Raw genomic sequence first — 22943 nt, forward strand, 5'->3', positions numbered from 1 at the left:
TCAGAGAAAGTAGGACTTTGGGCAAGTAGTGGCATGTACCAGGGGAATATCCACAGTCACCTCTGTCAACTTGGCATATACATCCAGGAGGGTGGAGGGAGGAAATTTGAAGTTAGTTGAAGATCTGAAGTATCTGTCGTTTCCTTAACCTTTTTTGAGACAGTGAAGCAGGATGGAAGGATTATGTTTTCCATTATCCCACTTAATATAGAGGTCACATGATATTATACATTAGCTCTCTTTAAGCCAAATTTTCAACGTAGTCATGCAACTGTGAAGTGTAATGACTTAGAGCTCTGTCAGTGATGTTTGAGGGAACAAAATTGGAAATTATCTACATAAGCCATTGGCTCTTATGTAGTGCTTCTGAGGGAGAAAGTGAGTGGAAAGATAGATTAGGTGCTACTTCAGGAAACATAGCCTTTAATAGGGTTGAGCTGTTACTTGACACCTATGAGGACCACAGGGTCTGACTAAATGTGGCATTGGCTGCTGTAATGAGTTTAGGCCACTCCTGTGTATTTAAATTCTCAGAGCTTCCCTAGCTAGGCCTGTTCCTCTACATGCACTGTGGACTCTGGCTTTAGAAACAGCTCACTCACCCACTTGCTTGGCTGTGAACATCCATCCCGCAGGACAGGCCATTCATATCCCCTTACCCCTACAGGCTCTTGTAAGGTAAACAGGAGAACTGTTCACTTAAGGAAAAAACTGGATGTCTAAACCCCCAAGATAAACTATTCATCTCTGCCTTAATCAAAAGCCTTTTTGGTTCTTAGACAAAAAGCTTGTAAACAAGCTTAAATTTGTAGTCCTTATTTTTCAGTGTCATACATAAAATAATATGATACCCCCAAATACGATTACATGCACCCAGTGTTTCAAGAATTTAATCCCACTATACCATCCTCCATATTAATCTCTAAAGCTTTTTTTTTTTGTTCTTACATCCCTTATTCAACTGTATTCAGTAATGTACTCCATCTACACCCTTTGTCCCCTATATATGTGACTGCTGGCTATAGAATAAAGTCTGTAGTCTAGAATATTAAGGACAAAATATTTAAGTTTCCAGAATTTTTTCCCCATAAAAATTTTCATGAGTTCAAAGATTCTTGAGTACAAGGATATTGTCTATTTTTTTTTAATTCCACAGTGCAGTATCTAGTATGATACCTCAAACATAATATGCTTTCATTAACACTTAAAAATACTTGCTTTTTTAATATTTATTTTTTCTGTTATCAAAGCCACATTATTTTTAAAATATTAGTTAAGTTACTTATTTGGAAGTAAAGAGTATTAGCAAATGAGGATCATTTGTCCTATAATTTTTTAATGTGTATTTATTTATTTTGAGAAAGAAAGAGAAAGAGGGAAAGAGAGTGCACAAGCAGGGGAGGGGCAGAGAGAGGAAGAGAGAGAATCCCAAGTGAGCTCCGTGATGACAGCAGGGAACGCATGAACACATGAGATCATGACCTGAGCTGAAATCAAGTGTCAGGTGCTTAAATGACTGAGCCGCCCAGGCTCCCCAGGTCACATATAATTTTTTTTTAATTAAAATATTTCTAACATTTAGCTATGCTTTCTCTGTGCAATATCATGTTCTATTAAACTTTCATGATTCATTTTTAGCTATCCATATTTTTCTAAGAATAGGAAAATGTCTATTTGGTACTAGTAAAATTTTGCTGAAGCTTAGTATTTTACACAACAGAAACATTGTCTCTTTTCTCCCTTTAGCATAGCTGGTGTTTTTAAATACAATTTAGCCATTCTACTCTTTAAGTACCACAGAACTATGCTCTCAGGGATTTTTTTTTTCTCCTTATTTTCATCTCAAGGGTAAAGGACACTCATGTTTCCTCTGTATGTTTTCCACAAATTCCCTATATCTTTCTCTAACTGCCATAACCTGTCCTGGCATTTTCAACATTTCCTATTGAAAAATGAAAACTCTAGGGATGCCTGGCCAGCTCAGTCAAAGGAGCATGTGACTCTTGATCTTGGGGTTGTAAGTTCGAGTCCCACATTGGGTGTAGAGATTACTTAAATAAATAAAACTTAAAAAAAAAAGGGGCGCCTGGGTGGCACAGTCGGTTAAGCGTCCGACTTCAGCCAGGTCACGATCTCGCGGTCCGTGAGTTCGAGCCCCGCGTCAGGCTCTGGGCTGATGGCTCGGAGCCTGAAGCCTATTTCCGATTCTGTGTCTCCCTCTCTCTCTGCCCCTCCCCTGTTCATGCTCTGTCTCTCTCTGTCCCAAAATAAATAAAAACGTTGAAAAAAAAATAAAAAAAAAAAAGAAAGAAAAATGAAAACTCTAATAAAAGTCTATTAGGTTTCTTAAGTTATTTTTATTTTCATAAAGCAAGGTGCAACTTAAATTAGTCAGATATTAATATTTTCTATTAATATCTATAATATGGTATTATAGATGTGTATGATTATAATAAATAGCTAACTATATGCTGAAAAGTTTCATGTGAAAATAGCTATATTTCTGAAAAAGTTTAAATCAGGTGAAAGTACAGAATTTAGAGACATGCTCTGGCATTATTTGACAAAAATAAAAAATAAAAAAAAGAGAAAAGAAAGAGAGGGTCGTTCTGCCTCCAGACTCCAACTGCATGCAAATGGCAAAATTTTGCAGTGACAGACAGTGACAGAGAGGAGAAATTAGGAATCTCCAAACCTCGGTTTACTCCAAATCTGACTTTTCTTAAGTATAAGAAACAAAATGTTAAATAATAGCGCATAAAACTAAGTGCTATATTCTCATAAATTAACGTAACCAGAACAAACATTTCATTTAAAACATCACCTGAATATTCAGTATTTATGCTTGTGGAATTATTATACAAGTTATTTGTTTTAAAAATACTATAAGTGTTTTTGTAATAATCCCATCTTAATTCCATCTTATGAATATTATCTATACTGCACAGTGTGCACTTAATAAGTTTCACGGATATCTTGAATGTCAAGACAAAGTGCTGAGCTCTTAATTCAAAGACAAATTACTACATTCTAAAGCTGGGATCATTAAACCAAGGAGTTGGTTATGTTTTAATAATTGAGATGAATAAATAGATGTATGAATTAAGAATTCAGAGGTTTTATTTCTCTTTTGGACTTCTCACATAAATTCTACACTTAAGTTATATGTATGTGTGTGTGTGTGTGTGTGTGTGTGTGTGTGTATATATATATATATATATATATATATATATATACACACCCCTAAAGCTTTGAATCACTCTGTATTTTATAGCCCAAATCTGTTATTTTATTTATGCCAGCTCAAAAGCATTGTGGAAAACCATATGAATTCAGTGACACAATTGTCCATAGTTCTTCTCCAAACTCAGTGATTAAGAGACAAGTGGTTATTTATCCCAATGTATCAGGAAGATTGTTCTGTTTCTTGTTTTGTGGTTTTAATGGCTCTGTACTCATAATGCTCATAATACTCTAGTATAAACATTTATAAATTATCATTCTCCCATGCTATTATTTATACATAAGTATTAATAAAAGGCAAATTATTTTTTATTTCAAATATTATGATATTTTCATTACATATACCAATAGACTGGGACATTAAAATACCACATGAAATGTACAAACTACACAAATGGTAGTAGCCAAATTAATCCTGTTAAGAGGGATACATTTCAGCAAACCTGAAAGAAAAGAAAAAAAATTAAAAAATAACACAGATTTTACTTCAAACTGTCTAAATGAATAATGAGGACAATAAAATGAACCTTAATATATACTCAGTGAATTTTCATCAATCAATTCTTAAAGTGTCTGTAACTATAAATCAGTAGTTTATTTCTGATAGCAAATTGTTTGAAGGATCAGGTCCACAAATGATAGCATTTTAAAGGCAACATAATGGTGAGTTACTGTGTATAAAAGATGTGGATCATGCAGTCACAAGTCTTGTATGCAGACAGCATTGATAGAGTTGGGGAAATGGGGTTAAAGGAAGTGATTGATCCAGCAAAGGAAGCTTCTATATCTGGATAAGTTATGTCCTAGGTTGTATGAAAAATGTACAGTGGTGTCTTACTAAATCAACTTCCAAGGACGTCATATTGGATGGTAAAGGTATTCAAACATGGAAGACCACAATTTTGTAAGTGATATAAAAAGTGGGTACTTGACAGTGACTGTCCACCTAAATAGTAAAATAGACTGACAGATGATCTAAAGACTTAGCTAAAAACCCACTCACTGATCACTAGGAGCAAATGTGAGTTTACTAAAAGCAAGTCATCCCAAATCACCTTGCTTCGTCCTTTGTGGAGTCTGTCTCAGTTGAGAGAAAAGCAGGGCCTACGCAGCAGGTCTTATTTAAATCTTTGGAGTCAGAGAATCTGGGGAGAGAAAACAAGCCAATGTCTAAGAGACTGCTGAGTAGAATCAAGTCAGACACTTTTCTCAATAAAAATCAGGTATCATTGTTGCCTCAGCCCTAAGATGGAGGACTTCACGAGGTAGTGTTTGATACTGCAAGTCACTCTTCAAAGAACTCTGCCCTTTAGCAACATGGAGTTGAAGAAGTGCAAACGTTTTTCATCGGCACATAAATGAGATAATACATTACAGATGCCATTTCAGTTTAGTTAAGAACAAAATTCTGGAAACAAGTGCATGAAGTCCCATTTCTGATGAGATTTAAAAGCTAGTGTTCTTGTTCTTGTTGTTTTTCCACTAAATATACATTTTAATAAGTTTAAATCCTATGGACATTAAGGTTTAAAATGAATTAGTCTCAATATGAAGATGGTTTTAGGAGTCACCTTGATTTTATAGACAGCATTATCTAAAATTTCAAGATAATTTTTGCTGTTTTCTTAACCAGTTCTAACTTCAACAGAAGCTGAAAACGATCAAGAATCACTCTGTTTTTATCCTGGTTCCTCCTCACTCTAAACTGCAACAAACTACAGACATTTTTGCAACTCTAGTGTATTGTGCATGGTTTTAAGCCACACAAAAATAGAAAGTGTTAGTTAATAAAGATCATAAAAAGCACAGAAGAGTTTGGTTACTTTCTGGAAAATGTGCAGAAAGGTGTTCTTCAAAATATAGCATTTAAGGCAAAACATTTACACAAACCAGCTCTGATTTGATCTCTGTCAGAAACATTGTGTCATCTCTTTGATTTTTATTTGCTAGAATAAATTTCACTGAACAAAATATATGAGTAGCAGTAATTTCCTCAGGAACATTGTTATTTGAGAAAAGCATAACCACAAAAGGACTGAATAAATACACAATAATCAAACCCAAGCTGATTACATTTAAATAAATTTGTTAAATTATCTCACTTTTAAATTAACTGAAAACTCAAAAAATACCTATATGAAAATCAAGATTTTAAAAATAAGGACATCTTTTCATTAACTTAAATTTATCAGCTTGCCAAAACAGTGAAAATATTAGACAGTAAGCAAATTTTATCTGAAGCTTATATCTCTGGACTCTGTCCAAGAATATAAATCCAATTAATTATTACCGTTTGTGCACAACATCACTACTTATTTCTTAGGCCATGAATAAATTGCAGGGTGGGAGTAGGGTTGAGTTCACCCGTGATCCACAAGAACTCTTTGGAAATATCAAGGAACTAAACATTGTATTTCCTTGGCCTTTCTGCTCTGGTCAGAAGAGAGAATACCTCTGTTTTGCCTCTGGTTTAGGCTGAGCATTGAGAAGAATATAAAGCATTCTGAAGCAGCTCTTTGGAGCAAAACTAGAACTTTTCTCTGTAGAGTGACAAAAAGGTCGTGGCATCTATACTAAAGGATCATAGTCTCTAAATAGCCCTTTAAAGGAAGCCTAGCCTTCCTGGATAACTTGTAAGGAGGTAACATGTGCCGCTTGACATCTTGCTTAATCTTTTATAAACCCTGAATGTGAAGAGTGAAGAGGAGAGATGGAAAAAAAAAAAAAAAAAAATATATATATATATATATATATATATATATATATACACAAAACTATGTATATGTATATATGTATATATATGACATCCCATATTCCAGGCTTATATATCCAACTGCAGCCTGCTGGACATCTCCACATGAGTGTCTAATTGACACTGAAACCTGAAATAGCCCAAACTGAACTCTTAGGCTGGACATCTCAACCTCATTTGATGGCAACTCTATTTTCCAATTGCTCAGGTCAAAATCATTATAGACATCCATGACTCCTTTCAATCTCCCATATCCTAACAAAGCCTGGTAGCTCAGACTTTGAAACATTCAGAACGTATCACTCTGCTACCCACTGCTACCATGGTGGTGGAAGTTATTTTGTACTCTTGCTTGGATTACAATGGCAATTTCTAATTGTCTCTTTAACACTTGCTTCCTACATCTATTCTCAATCAACCAGTAAACAGGAAAGTTCTAAAATGTGACTCAGGCCATGACAGAATTCTGCTCAAATTCCTTTAATATTTCACTGCTTCTATCTGAACAAGTCAAGGTTCCTAAGGTGGCCTACAGCCCTACATCTTCTGCCTGCTATGTGATGACTTCCTAGTCTATTTCTCCAACTCTCCTCTGATGTCCACATCAGTATTTCTAAAAGGTTCCTAGATATGTCCATGTGCAGGTCCTACTTAAATAATGAATGCTATAAAACACACTTAACTCCATACTACCAACATCAGCCTCAGGTTTGGTTACTCTGTCACAGTGTCACCCTACTCCTAAGGACAGAAGTCATTGTGTCAGCTCAGCTTCTTCCCTGTTATGCACAATTTACAAATTTACCACTGAGCTTCTTGTGTCTGCATTCTTTTTGCATCTTAATGGCAAGTATTTCAGATAAGACTTTGGTAATTTCTTTCATGGAAAATTACAGTAATCTCTGAAATACCTTGGAAAAACATTGCTTGTCAATTTTAATCTTTCAACTCTATTACTATATTCCCAGAATGATGATTTTTAAAGCACCAATCTAACTGTATCATTTCATTTTTTGTTTAAAAGTTTTTGATGACTCTTGGTCTTTTAAAGAATATATTTTCAATTCATTATTGTGGCATAGAAGACCTTTCCTTTCTGACCACAGCCTTTCCTTTTCAGGCACTCTTCAGTTTAATTCACTTATCAATTTATTTAATGTATGCTAGAGGGGCTACTCTATGCCATACCCTATGCTAAGTACTAACTATTACTTAAGAGTATCTTTCTTTTCTGACATAGGCCTAAAGTAAATTCTTAATATATTATTAAAATATATCAATTCTTAATATATTATATTAATAAATATAATTATTATATATTATATATATAATATTAATATATATTAATTACTAATGTATATATATATAAAACTATTATAGTCATATATATAACAAATCAAAAGGTTTTCTACTATTCATAATAATGAATAACATCATATTTTAACTATGTTGATGTGATTGAAAAAAATCACACCTTCCTCGCCCCATTATTACCTTCCAGGTGCAGAAATATTTGGTCGTGGTGAAACTTGATCGTAACACCTAGCTCATTTGAAATGTATTTGATTATTATATCCCACTCCATACTCTGATAATATCAACATAACAACCTAAGCATTACTCAGTTTGTTGAAATGTGTGTATTTTATTTTTATGAAATCATATAGATCTTAATTTGATTATCTAATAATGATAAAAAGTAATAATCTTTGAATCCTATTTCCTATGAAAAGAAAAGTAGTAATTTTAAGTTTTCGTATGTGAGGGTAGGAGGCATGTTTCAGCATTATAAAGAGGAATTTTATGAAGGACTTCTCAGAACAAGTAAGCAGTTGTGAAAAAGACAGATACATATTCTTATACAACTTTTTGTTTAGCTGAAATGATAGAAACAACAAGCAAACAAATACATGTTTAACTGCACAGAATAACTAGGAAAAAAATAGGTAGAGTCCTAGTTAAATGGGGTGGTCAGAGAAGCCCTCTCTGAGGAAGAGTTTGAGTTCAGACCTGAGAAGGAGCCATGGAGAAGGAGCCATGTGAAGAATGAATAGGTAAGCATTCAGGACACAGGGAACAGTACTTTGTTGGAACGAGTTTTTATACTCAAGACTCTAAGAAAGTTTCTATAGCTGGGGCACAGTGTATTGAAATGAATTTGGAAACAAAGATGGACACTGGATAAGAAAAAAACCTAGAGAGCCTTGTTAAGGAGTCTGCATTTTATTCTTGGTACTGTGGGAAGCCTCCAGAAGGATTCCTGAAAGGGAATTATTTAAGTCAAATATTTAAACAATATGATTCTAAATTCTGCGTGAAAACAGATTGTAAAGAGACAAGGGTGAAAGCAGAGAGACCACTATAAGATGTCTATAAGATTATTTACAAGTGGGGGTGTCAAATGGACTGCTGGATATTCATGTCTGGTATTATAGGATATATTAGTCTGCTTGAGCTGCCCTAATAAAATGCCATAGATGAGGTGGATTCCACAATAGAAGTCTAACTGATTATAGTTCTAGGGGTTGGGAAGTCTGAGATTATGGTGCCAGTAGGCAGATTTGTTTCTAAGGCCTCTTCTCTTGCTCTTTAGGTGGGTGCCATCTGGCTGTATGCTCACATAACCTTGTGTGTACAAAGAGAAAGAGTAAACTCTCTGGTGTCTCTTCTTATAGGGGCACTAATTCCATGGGACCAGGGCCACACCTTCATGACCTCATCTACCCCTAATTACCTCCAAAGGTTTCAACTGCAAATACCATCATATTGGGGATTATACCTTCCACATATGAATTTGGGTAGGGAGGGGGACACTATTCAGACCATAATACAGGTCTGGCTAAACACCTGAAATTAGGCAAGACATTTCTTTTTTTATAAGAAAATTCAGACTGTAGGATGAATGAGGTTTCCAAGGGTGAGAACACTAGGGCTTTCATTTTATAACTTTATGATTTTACATAAACTCTTTCTTCCATAGAACTTAAATCTGCTTTCTACTTTGGCTTCCGTTAAAGATATTCTTATCCTTTACTGAGTACTACCCATGTGCCAGGCACTTTATATACATTAGCTGTAATCACAACTTTGTTGGGTAGGCATTATTTATTTATTTATTTATTTAATTTTTTTTTAACGTTTATTTATTTTTGAGACAGAGAGAGACAGAGCATAAATGGGGGAGGGGCAGAGAGAGAGGGAGACACAGAATTGGAAGCAGGCTCCAGGCTCTGAGCCTTCAGCCCAGAGCTCGACGCGGGGCTCTAACTCATGGACCGTGAGATCATGACCTGAGCCGAAGTCGGACGCTTAACGACTGAGCCACCCAGGCACCCCTGTTGGGTAGGCATTATTATCTTCATTGCACAAGTGAGGACCATGAAGCCTAGACATATGAATAACTTGACCATAGTCCCATAACCAGGATTCAAGCTCTGCTTTAAAGGACTCTAAATTCCTCCATTTCATCTATCTTCCTTGATTCCCTAAACCATTCCCACAAACCTCTAATCAGGTGGTGCTGTCTGCTAACAAATATTACTCACAATTTTTTTCTCAAGCTTCCTGAGTGAATTTAACTCTCATTTGTATTTATGTAACATTTTGACACATCTCCATTTAATAGGTTTCCTGTGTATTTCAACTAACCTTGAGAATGACTAAGTCATGTGGTATAGTTTTGTACCACTCCCACCAGAGTGAAAGCAGGCATGCAGTAAATGAAATAAGTATCCCAAACAAAATTAATATTTAAAACTTGCAAATGAATTTTTGAGAAGATAACTTATCTGTGCAACATTTTCATTTGATTTTATTTCATTTACTCTTCATAAGCTCTGCTTTTTACTTTTTAATTATAATTTTAAAAATTTATCAAAATAAATACTACTTTTGCCTATAGAATTTTGAATTTGACTGTAGAATAGGAATTTCTCCAAATGTCCAAAATTTATCAAAATGAAATGGATATGACAGTTACAAGCCTAAAAACTTGATTTACCATTTCTTCAATTTCATCATCTCTAAAATAGTAATGACAATATATATTCCTAAACAATTTGGCAAATTTCTTGAGCTGTACGTTAATCCAACAAGGGCAATTACTATTAATGACCACGAAAATAATTAAGTGTAGGCAAATTCTTCATTTGTGTAGGGCTTGCATTTCTATTATACATACACATCAGTTCAGCATTAAAACCCAAAAAAAGCATCCTAGTGTTTTCAAACTTCTGAATTTATGTATAAAGCTGATTTTTACTTTGAAAAAAAAAAAAAAGAATGCTCAGAGCTTCCAACAAAACTGAGCACCAAACAAATATTCCTCCAATAATCTCTCTCAAATGAGATAATGTGATATGGAGAAAAGAGCAATAGAGTGATAAGCAGAACTCTATTCTATAGCCCTGATGCTGTAATATCTTTTTTATTTGTCTCAATTTCTCTATGGCTCAATTTCTTCACCAGCAAATAATTTAATTGTGTTAAATCTTAAACATCTTAAAGTTCTGAGATTCTAATGTTCTGTGATTATTCTTTTGAAGGGGAAGCTCAAATATCCCAACCATTTCTTCAATACAGTGATTCAGCTTCAACCTAATACCCTTTATAGACCTTTATAATAATTAAGTAATTCATAAGTGGCTTTATAGCTACGGTAGAATTATTTAAAATGAGGTATTCTGTGTTCACATTGCCATTTTTTCCATATTTGTGTGAGTCACTTGGACTTTCTGTCTAGTATAATATTTTCTTATCTTTAAAATAGAGATTATTGTGAGATTAAAGGAGTTTGTCCACACAAATTCTACCTACAACAAGTAGTATTTGACACAGAGTGAACACTCAACTAATGACAACCATTTTATCCCTCATCAGTTGCCAAATACTATTTCCAAACATCCTTTCTTCCATTCAGCCTCATGATAAAAATAGTATGTTGTTTTTTGGTTTTGTTTTATTTTTTTAAGTAGGCTTCACACCCAGTGTAGAGCCCAGTGAGGGGCTTGAATTCACAATCCTGAGATAAAGATATCAGCTGAGATCAAGAGTTGGATGCTTAACCAACTGAGCCGCCCAGGTGTTCCCAGAATACTATGTTTTATAAGAGGGAATTGAGGTACCATTCTCTGTGGCTTTCAAGTTCTTTTTTTTTTATTTTAATTCCTATGTAGTTAACATACAGTGTTATATTAGTTTCAAGTGTACAATATAGTGATTCAAGTTGCATATATTACTCAGTGTTCATCCAGATACATGTGCTCTTTATTTCCTATCACCTATTTCACTCATTCCCCTCACCTACCTCCCCTCTGGTAATGATCTATTTGTTCTCTATAGTTCAGAGTTTGTTTTTTGGTTTGTCTCTCTTTTTCATTTGTTTGTTTTGTTTCTTAAACTCCACGTATGAGTGAAATCATATGGCATTTGTCTTTCTCTGACTGGCTTATCTTCCTTAGCATTATACTCTCTAAATCCATCCATGTTGTTGCAAATGACAAGATTTTATTCTTTTTTATGGCTGAGTGATAATAATCATATATGTATGTATATATGTGTGTATATTATCCATTCATCCAGTCCAGACACTTGGACTGCTTCCGTAGTTTGGCTAATGTAAATAATGCTGCAATAAACATAGGGATACATATATCTTTTCAAATTAGTGTTTTGATATTCTTTGGGTAGGGGTGCTTGCATGACTCAGTCAATTGAGTGTCTGACTTTGACTCAGGTCATGATCTCATGTTTTGTGGGTTCGAGCCTTGCCTTGGGCTCTGTGGTAACAGCTTGGAGCCTGGAGTCTGCTTCAGATCAGGGTCTCTCCCTAATGCCCCTCCCCCACTCATGCTCTCATTCTCTCTCTCTCTCTCTCTCTCTCTCTCTCTCTCTCTCAAAAATAAATAAACATTAATTTTTTTTTAAAAATTCTTTGGGTAAATACTCAGTAGTGTGATTCCTGGATCATAGGGTAGTTCTATTTTGAATTTTTGAGGAACCACCATACTGCCTTCCTCATTGGCTGCACCAGTTTGCATTCACACCAACAATATATGAGGGTTCCTATTCTCCACATCCTCACCAACACTTGTTGTTTCTTAAGTTTTTTTTTTTTTATTTTAGCCATTCTGATAGGTGTGAGGTGATATCTTATTGTTGTTCTGCTTTGCATTCCCCTGATGATGATGAGTGATGTCAAGCATCTTTTCATGTGTCTGTTGGCCATCTTTACTCTTCTTTGGAGAAATGTCTGTTCAAGTCTTCTGCTCATTTTTAATTGGGTTACTTGTTTTGGGGGTATTGAGTTGTATAAGTGTTTTATATATTGAAGATACTAACCATTTATTAGATATGTCATTTACAAATGTCTTCTATTCAGGAGGTTGCCAGTTAACTTTTGTTCGTTATTTTCTTTGCTGTGCAGGAAGTTTTTATTTTGATTTAGTCCCAATAGTTTATTTTTTTAAATTTTTTTAAAGAATACATCTTTTTTTTTTCAATTTCTTTAATGTTTATTGATTTTTGAGAGAGAGAGACAGAGTGCAAGCAAGAGAGGGGCAGAGAGAGAGGGAGACACAGAATCCGAAACAGGCTCCAGACTCTGAGCTGTCAGCACAGAGCCCAACGCGGGGCTGGAACCCGCAAACCGTGAGATCATGACCTGAGCCAAAGTCAGACGCTTAACCGACTGAGCCACCCAACCGCACTGTCCCAACAGTTTATTTTTGCTTTTGTTTCCCTTGCATCAGGAGACATATCTAGGAAAAAGTTTCTACAGCCTGTGTCAGAGAAATTGTTTCCTGTTCTCTCTTCTTGGGTTTTTATGGTTCCAGGTCTTACATTCAGGTCCTTAATCCATTTTGAGTTTATTTTTGTGTATGATATAAAAAGTGGTCCAGTTCCATTTTTTTGCATGTTGCTCTCCAGCTTCCCCAACACCATTTGTTGAAGAGACTGGTGTTTTTATTTTCCCATTGCATATTCTTTCCTGCTTTTTTGAAGATTAATTGACCATAGAATCATGGATTTATTTCTGGGCTCTCTATTCTGTTCTATTGGTCTATGGGTTTATTTTTGTGTCAGTAGCATACTGTTTTGATTGCTACAGCTTTATAGTATAACTTGAAACCTGGAATTGCGATCCCCTCATTTTGTTTTTCTTTTTCAAGATTCCTTTGGCTATTTGGGATCTTTTGTGGTTCCATACACACTTTAACATTATTTGTTCCAGTTCCATGAAAAATGCTGTTGGTATTTTCATGGGGACTACATTAAATGTATAGATTTTTCTGGGTAGTATAGACATTTTAACAATATTTGTTTTTACAACCCATGAGCATATGAATGCCTTTACATTTCTTTGTGTTGTCTTCAATTTCTTTCATTAGAGTTTTATAGTTTTATTTTATTTTATAGTTTTATTTTAGTTTATAGTTTTATTTTAGTTTATTAGTGTACAGGTCTTTCACCTGTACACTGGTTAAGGTTATTCCTAGGTTTTTTTTTTTTTTTTTGGTGCAGTTATAAATGGGACTGTTTTCTTAATTTATTTTCTGCTGTTTCATTATTAGTGTGCGGAAGTGCGGTGGATTTCTGTATATTGATTTTGTACCCTGAAACTTTATGGAATTCATCTATCAGTTCTAGTAGTGTTCTGGTCAAGTCTTGTGGGTTTTCTGTATATAGTAGCATGTCATCTGCAAATAGTGAAAGTTTTACTTCTTTCTTGCCAATTTTGATGCCTTTTATTTCTTTTTTATGTCTGATTGCTGTGTCTAAGACTTCTAATTCTATGTTGAGTAAAAGTGATGGGAGTGGACATGCTTATTTTGTTCTTGACCTGAGGGAAAAAGCTCTCTGTTTTTCCACATTGACTATGATGTTTACTGTGACTTTTTCATATAAGACTTTTATTATGTTGAGGTATACTTCCTCTAATCCTACTTTCTTTTGGGTTTTTATCAAGAATGGATGTTATATTTTGTCAAATACTTTTTCTGCATCTTTTGAAATGATCATATGGGCTTTTATACTTTCTCTTATTGATGTAATGTATCACAATGATTAATTTGCAAATACTGAACCATGCTTGCATCCCAGGAATAAATCCCACTGATAATGATGAATAAGTTTTTGAAGTATTGTGGAATTTGGTTTCCTAACATTTTGAGGATTTTTGCATCTATGTTCATCAGAGATCTTGGCATGTAGTTCTCTTCTTTGTATGGTATCTTTTTCCAGTTTTGGTATCAGGGTAATGCTGGCCTCATAGAAAGAATTTGGAAATTTTTCCTCTTTTTCTATATTTTGGAATAGTTTGAGAAGAATAGGTATTAACTCTTCTTTAATGTTTGGTAGAATTTGCCTGTGAAGCCATCTGGTCCTGGACTTTTGTTTGTAGGGAGTTTTTTTTTTTTTTTTTTTTTTTTTTTAACTGATTCAATTTCATTGCTGGTAATAGATCTGTTCAAATTTTCTGTTTCTTCCTTCTTCAGTTTTAATAGTTTATATGTTTATAGGAATTTATCCATTTATCCTAGGTTGTCCAATTTGTTGGCATATAACTTTTCATAATATTGTCTTGTAATTGTTTGCATTTCTGTGGTGTCACTTATTTCTCCTCTTTTATTTGTGATTTTGTCCGTGTTCTCTTTTTTTATGAGTCTGTCTAGAGGCTTATCAATTTTGTTGATCTTTTCACAGAATTAGCTCTTGGTTTAATTGATCTGTTCTATTGTTTATTTTAGTTTCTATATTATTTATTTCAGCCCTAATCTTTATTATTTCCTTCCTCCTGCTGGTTTTGAGTTTTGTTTTTTCTTTTTTTTTTCTAGCTCCTTTAGGTGCAAGGTTACCTTATTTATTTGATATTTTTCTTGTTTCTTAATATGGGCCTGTATTACTATAAACTTCCCTCTTAAAAAGGTTTTGTTGCATCCCAAAGATTTCGGACTGTTGTGTTCGCATTTTCATTTGTCTCCATGTATTTTTTTTTATTTCTTCTTTGCTTCCTTTGTCAACCCATTCGTTGTTTAGTAGCATGTTATTTATCCTTCATGTATTTGTGATCTTTCCATATTTTTCCCTTGTAATTGATTTCTAGTTTCATAGCATTGTGGTCAGAAGAAATGCATGGAATTACTTCAATTTTTTTTCAATTGTTGAGACTTTTTTTGGACTAATATGTAATCTTCTCTGGAGAATATTCCATGTACACTTGACATGAATGTGTATTCTGCTGTTTAGGATGCAGTGTTCTTAATATATCTGTTAAATCCATCTGGTCTAGTGTGTTCTTGAAAAGTCACTGTTTTCTTGTTTATTTTCTATTTGGATGATTTGTCCAATTGTCCATTGTAAGTGAGGTGTTAAAGTCCCTTACTGTATCCTATTACTACTGATTAATTTCTTTATGTTTGTTATTAACTGTGTTATGTATTTGGGTGCTTCCATGTTCAATGCATAAATATTTACAATTGTTATATAGTCTTTTTGGATTGTCCCTTTTATTATTATATAGTGTCTTCCTTTGTCTCTTGTTTTAGTCTTTGTTTTCAAGTCTGTCTTGTCCAATGTAAGTATTGTCACTCCAGCTTTCTTTTAACATTAATTTGCATGACAAATGTTTCTCCATCCCCTCACTTTCAATCTGCATGTATCTTTAGCGCTGAAAGGAGCCTGTTTTAGGCAGCATATAGATGGGTCTTGTTTTTTTTTAATCCATTCTGTCACTCTATGTCTTTTGATCAGAATGTTTAGTCCATTTACATTCAAAGTAATTTTTGTTAATTATGTATTTATTTATATTTTGTTACTTGTTTTTGTGGTTGTTTTATAGTTTTTCTCTGATTCTTCTCTTGCTCTCTTTCATGGTGTGCTGACTTTCTTTAGTGATACTCTTGGATTCCTCTTTTTTCTCTATGTCTATTGCTGCATTTTGATTTGTGGTTACCATTAGATTTGTATTTAAATATCTTCTGTGTATAGCAGTCTATATTAAATTGATGATCTTGTAAGTTTTAGGTGTATGATGTCATATTTTACATCTTTTTTATAGATCAGAAAGGAGTGGCAGGGTATATTCTGACTTATTTTTACAGATATATTTATTTTTATTGCTTATGTGTTTTCTACTTTTCAAGCTCTTCCTTATTTATGGTCTTTCCTTTCCAGTTAAAGAATCCCCTTTAACATTTCTTGTAAGTCTGGTTTAGTGATCATGAACTCCTTTAGCTTTTGTTTGTTTGAGAAACTTTTTATCTCTTCTTCTAATCCAATTGATAGTCTTGATGCATGAAATACTCTTGGCTGAAGATGTTTTTTCTTTAAACACTTTGAATATATCCTACCACTCTAGGATTTCTGTTTCTGCAAAGTTTCTGCTGAAAAGTTACCTGATAGCCTTATGGGGTTTTCCTTGTATGTAACTGTCTTCTTTTATTGCTTTTAAAATTCTCTCTTTATTATTACTTTTTGCCATTTTAATTACTATGTGTCTTGGTGTGGACCTTCTTGTATTGATTTTATTAGGGGATTTATGGACCTCCTCAATCTGGATGTCTATTTCCTTCCCCAGACTAGGGAAGTTTTCAGCTATTATTTCTTCAAATATATTTTCTGTCCCCTTTTCTCTCTCTTCTCCTCCTGAGATCCCTATCCTGTGAGCATTATTATGCTTGATGGAGTCACTGAGTTCCCTAAATCTATTCTTATTTTTCATAATTCTTTCTCTCACCTGCCCAGCTTGATTATTTTCCATTACTCTGTTCTCCATGCTGCTAATTTGTTCCTTTGCTTCCTCTAGCCTGCTATTTATTCCATTTAGTGTATTTTTAATTTCATTTATTGTGTTCTTCATTTCTGATTGGTTCTTTTCTATCTCTTTGTTAAGGTCTCACTGATGCTCTCCACTGTTTTCTCAAGTCCAGTAAGTATTTTTATGATCATTAATTTAAATTCCCTATCATGTATATTACTTTTATCCATTTCATTTAGTTCTCTCTCTGTGGTTTTGTCCTATTATTTCATTTGGGGCGTTTTCTTCTATTTCCACATTTTTTCTAACTCTATTTTTCTGTGTTACAAAAGTCAACTATGTCTTCTCTCTTGAAAGTAATGACCTTATAAAGAAGAGGTCCTGTAGTCCCTGAAGTGCAGTGTTTGCTATTCACTAAAACTTGGTGTTTCAGGGAGCGTCGTCTCCTATGTGTGTTGCATTTGCTCTGCTGTTGTGTCCTGGCTGCTTTTTCCTTCAGTCCAGTGTTCTGCAGAGGCTCTCTTTGCCTGTGTAGGTAGTTTTGTTCCCTGGCTAGCATGGTGCACACAATTTTAACAAGGTATGTGTGGGTCTGCTTGAGAAAGGAGACCAGCAGTCACCACTGCAGGGACTGGGGCTATGTAGGCAGTGTAAGCACATTTTTAACAAGGTGCACCTCAGACTTCCACAAGCCCCGCTGTTGCATCTGTTGCCACTGCCACCACCAGGACTAAGGCCCCACAAAGTGCATGAGTCAGGAGACATGATGTTGGCAAGGTTTCCAGAGGTCTTATAGAGGAGGAGACCCAAAGCACTGGGACTGAGGCAGAGGTGGCTGGAAAGGGTAGATCCACTGAACCATGGGAGTGTGGGGCTTGGTATAGGTATATTAAGTAGTGAATATCAGTATTTCCCTAGTTCCACAGGTGGCTTTGTGTTTATCCTGAGGGGCAGGAGAGGGAAATGGCACATGCCTGCTCCTTTGTTCCTGGAGAGTTTTTCTTGTGATCCTTACCCCTCTGAGACAGGCCCTGAGATGAGTAAATAGCCCTTTCTCCTGTATGACCCAGGTATTTTTCAAACTACCACTTCTACATTGTATCTCCATACAGTCCACTTTGCTCCTGGCTTTCAAGTTCTTTTTAAGATAAGAATATTCTTCCAATAGCCTTCTTTCTTTTTTCCACATTTATGAATCAAAATCAATGAAAAAGTATCTGATATTTAATAGTCTGGGTTTTTCCAGTAAAATCTCTGGCATATGTAATGCATATCTGTATATGTGTGTTTATATGTGTGTATACATATATACCTGTTATATCTTTTCAATGGCTCTCAGTTTTCATTTTTCATCTGTTATCCCTAAATACCTTGAAAATTGAGTCTCTTCTGTTTTTAGGTTACATATTTATGAAACTATACCTATTTTTTGGTTAATTAATTTGTATGTTAAAATGTGGTTCTCTATACATCATGCTGATAATTCTCTCCCTCACGCATTTCTGGAGAAGGCAAACAATTTACTTGTCTTTCAGGCCCTGATTCTGTTGAGAATTGCCCACCTGCAGCCAAACGCCTTAATATATACCCTACATTCATAGTTATATCTCCACACGGCACCAACTTCCCCTCCTCTTTTCTGCACAGGTATTGGATGTCAGTATCTCATTTACTACCATATGATTGCAAACTGCTCTCTTTTATAAGGGTTACATACTAAAGGCTCTTATCTTTGCATCCACCATAATGTAACTCCCTTTCCTTTTCTTAGTTTATAATAAACTTTCTCTCTTTTGAAACTTATTTTGAGAAAGAAAAATATATTAACATATAGTTCCTGAGTATATTTATGGCTAGGAGTGTAGCTATTTACCCACTAGTATTCAGATATGTCAAATTCAAACTGTAGGTATTTGTGGATATATCCGCATGTATATCTATCTATATATTTTTAAAATACACATTCATATATTACATATTTGTATATCCACATGTATGTCTCTTTATATATTTTAAAAATACATATACATGCAGATACATTTACTTATTTGTCTGGAAAAATTAGGAAATATGTGCTTTGAGTTTGCCTCAATAATGCAAGCTCCTGTTTTGTCAGGTATCTGGAAAATAACTTCTATTCTTAAAATTGTTTCCTTCAGTGTATCATAGTATAAATAATATAAACAATACCTTACTGTTTCCTTTTTCCAATTTCACTGGATAGTCAAGTTTTTCCACATTCATTTTCAGGCTCAAGTTTGTTCTTTTTCATCTTTTCTCTTTAGCCTCAGCATGGGAAATATGTTCAAATAACATTACTGTTTCAAAAATGTAACTCTAAAAGAAGTAGGCACTATATTTTTTTTATACCTCACATATAATTAAACCCACCAGGCAAATCTGTCAATTCCTGGTAAACCCCCCATTGGTACAGGACCTCACAGCATATGTGTGTGCCCAAAAGGACACATCATATATCTACTCATGTTCCTGTGTGCTGCCAGTTCTTTGAATTACAAAACATCTCTTTTATATTGTTTTTCCCCATTCAGAATAGCATGTGGACAAGGTGAAGATGTAGCAACATTTGTGTTTCAGACAATCACACATGATTCATGTATTAATGCAAAGATGTTCAAGATAGGAACTTTCCTCTTCTAGCATCTTTCCTCTGAAGTAAATTACTGAGTGAAAATTAAAACAACAATAACAACAACACAAGAAAACAGAAAGCAATTATAATCTTTATCTAGCCCCATCATATATTACCAAAGGTGGAGAAAGGCAAGTGGAGAATAATTGGATCTCAAATACTCTTGCCACATCAGGTTTTCTTACTTCGAAAGGACCTCCCATCTCTCTGGATCTGCTGTCTGTGGGTCCCAGGTGTGGTTGAGATTTAGATTAATAAAGACACCTCAAGGCACAAGAAGACATTCTGAACATGATTAGTAAATGTCCATTGCTTTCCTGGGCAGACAATATATAGTCAGTCAATTTAAGTCTGCACAAAAATGACCTCTGAGGCCCTTTTGCAGTCCTGAAATTGTATTATGAGGATACAATTAAGCTGAGCGAGTTTCTAGTGGGTGCACCTGCTCCCCTTCTCTTAAGGGAATGGCAACAATAGAATAGACTAACAAATTGACAAGTTGAAGGTGGTATTGGTGCAATATTTTGAATGCTTTGCCTCATAATTTTGCCTATTAAAAACACAGCTGGTATATAAGGGAGATTTGTAAGAGCACGTGTTTTGAAATTCAGGTTTGGTTTACATGTAATATATGAAATCATTTCAGTTTGTATATATAAGATTGTGCATGGAGTGTATACAAAGATGACGTGATGTCTCAGAGGTAACGTTTATTTTATTATTTGAAAGAGATATCCCAATATTACTAGAACTCAAGGATAAAGTAATACTTTATATTTTAGTGGTTGGGGCAAAAAGTATGCATCTCTTTGCATGTGTAAAATAAACCTGAATAAAATGAATAAATGAATAAAATGAATAAAATAAAATGAATAAAATGAATCTGAAGTCTGAGAAATAGTTCCCAAACACAAGTGGACCCTATCTTGTCTCTGCTCTCTGGTAATTAAGTCTAACATGCAAAATAGATTCAAGTAATAAATGACTAGTCCTATCTAATGAGCTGCTCATTTCATTGTTTGCCTCAATTCAAAGGTGACTGACGTAAAATACAGGCCAAAAGGACATATCAAAGCAAAATTGCATCTCTCCATTGATATTGCAATTTGTGGGGCTCCTAGTCAAAGGGGAGATGACTTAAAGCACTGAAGATTAAGATGGGTCATTTCCCTAACCTTTAAAATAACTGTGATTGAAGAATTGGCTATCAGGCAGCTGGAAAAGAGCAATGTCGTATTGTATTGTTGCTCTGAAAAATGGTGTTAAGGGAGTATTCACAGAAATGTTTGAAGGCTGGAAGCTAGGACATCTTGAGAGCTTTCCCACTTGTGACCTTTCACTGTGCCCATTATGGACAGAAAGGAATGTCAGGATGCACCAAGGGCAATTTTCTAGAGAAAAGTCAGAAGGGGTTGATAGGAATGGAAGTTGACCTTTTCTACAGCACCATTCCCTTGTCAATGCTTCATAAATACAGATATACCAACCTGCTGCTGCCCTTCTATGACACGCTCTGAGTTAGAAAAAAAAAGATTATTTATCAGTTTTAATTTCAGTTCAGAGTTTTTAATTCTTTGTGATGATTAGTTCATACCAAAGTATTCATTGACGTTCTTTGAGATCCCCTAACATAGTCATATACATTTTAAAAAGAAGAAGAAAGGGAGGGAGGGAGGGAGGAAGGGAGGAAGGAAGGAAGTCTTCTGTTTCTACCAGTTGTGTGTTTGCACACCGCCTACCTGGAAACCTATTCACCCCTACAGATGGTCACATTGTCACACTTGGGTGTTAATTTCTCTGTTCTCCTTGTTCCAGCTGTTATTTTCTAGGAGGGCAGAAAGTCTCTCAGAAACAAGTACTATCAAGACATGTCTTCCCATCTGTAGTACATAAAGATGTATTTATATCTTGCTATTAAGTGTGCTGTTTACTAAGCATTCCTCTTGTAAATTTTACAATCCTCTGGGGGAAATAGAGTACTTTTCTGTATTTCATTCACTCTGTTACCATCTCTAATTCACTGAGGCAGGCAGATAATATTAGAGTGACAATTTTAATGCAGATAGAGCATTCAGGCAAATATGGTACAGATCTGAAACAGCCAAACATTGTTTCTGTCCCACTACAGACTTATATCTTTTAGGTGAATTATATCTTTTTACCCATAAACCCTTATAAATGTTATTTTGGCATCAGATTATAAATTCTCTTTTGCTTACATCATCTTTCTAATGAATTAGTGAGATTAATGAGGCACACAAATAAAGAGTCTTGGTCTTAAGATATTATGAAGTGCAAGTATTCCTCCATGAGAGCCAAATGGAAAATTAATTTTCCTTTTTCAGAATTGGCAAAGCAGAAAACAAGACTGGAACATCACCTCAAGGCTTGTTTAAGCAAAGTGTCTCATGCATTCTAACACTGTTTCCTGCTCCATTAATGCTTTAATATGAAAATCTCTGATGTTCAGCCTCATCCTATTTTATCCCCCTGCCAACTCCCTTCTTTAATGGCAGATTCCAAAATGTTCTCTCAGGTAGGAATGCTGCCGTTCAGGCTGAAACATCAGGGATATTTTCCCTGGAAGAAACAGGTAACATCACATCAAGGAGATTATTGGACACAGAGCAGTTAGCAGCCAGTTGCTGATTGTATTAGTTTGCTAAAGCTACTATAACAAAGTACTACAGACTGAATGCCTTACCAAAGCATAAATTTATTGCCTCATAGTTCTAAATGCTAGAGATCTGAAATCAAAATCTTAGCAGGGTAGGCCCTTTTTGAGGACTGTGAGGGAAGGAACTGTTCTAGGACTCTGTCTTTGGCTAGCGGATGCCCATTTTCTTTCTGTATCTGTTCACCTGGAATTTTCCCTGTGTATGTTCTATGTCCAAATGTCCCCTTTAATACGGATACCAGTACTACGGCATTAGGGGCTCACTGTATTCCAATCTGACCTCATCTTAGCTAAATATATCTCTAACAACTCTATGTTCAAATAAGGTCTCAATCTGAGATCCTGGGGGCTAGGATATCAACATATGAATTTTGCCAGACTAATTCAACCCATAATACTTATATATTTTAGGGACATTCCTCCTGCTTCCAAAAGAATATGAAAGGGATATTCAACATCATATAACCTTGGAAAGGAAAATTGAAGCCACAGAGAAATACATTATATCCCATCATAATGGCTAAGGACCCACATGTCTTTCAGTACTAGAATAGATACATGAATTGTGAAATATTCATTGCAGTAAGGCTTTGGAGCAACCAGTTTATAAAATGGTCCAACCACGTTGAGAAAATGCTTCGTGCTATCTACTAAAATCACTTATCCTATAACTGCAAAATTTCAATCATAGACAGGTACCAAAGAAAAATGAGGGCATATGTTCAGCAAAAGTCATATACAAGAATGTTTACAGCAGCTTTATTAATAAAACCAAAAAAATTGCAAACAACCAACATATCCTACAATAGTAGAATGGATAAGTGAATTTTGATATGGTCAGTGGACTATAACACAGTGATTA

The 22943-nt window shown here is 34.8% G+C and overlaps 1 long non-coding RNA gene across 5 annotated transcripts in view; it reads left to right on the forward strand.

Moving 5' to 3' along the window:
- LOC123379189 overlaps window positions 1-22943 on the forward strand; it is a 316516-nt gene that overhangs the window by 220201 nt on the left and 73372 nt on the right. Inside the window, exon 6 of one of the 5 annotated variants that reach the window (XR_006583365.1) lies at window positions 16887-16922. The exons of the other annotated variants lie outside the window; for them this stretch is intronic. This is a non-coding gene — a long non-coding RNA (uncharacterized LOC123379189). The remainder of the gene's footprint in view (window positions 1-16886; window positions 16923-22943) is intronic. 5 annotated transcript variants of the gene reach the window in all.

Source organism: Felis catus, chromosome A1 (genome assembly GCF_018350175.1).
Source record: "Felis catus isolate Fca126 chromosome A1, F.catus_Fca126_mat1.0, whole genome shotgun sequence".
Lineage (NCBI taxonomy): Eukaryota > Metazoa > Chordata > Mammalia > Carnivora > Felidae > Felis > Felis catus.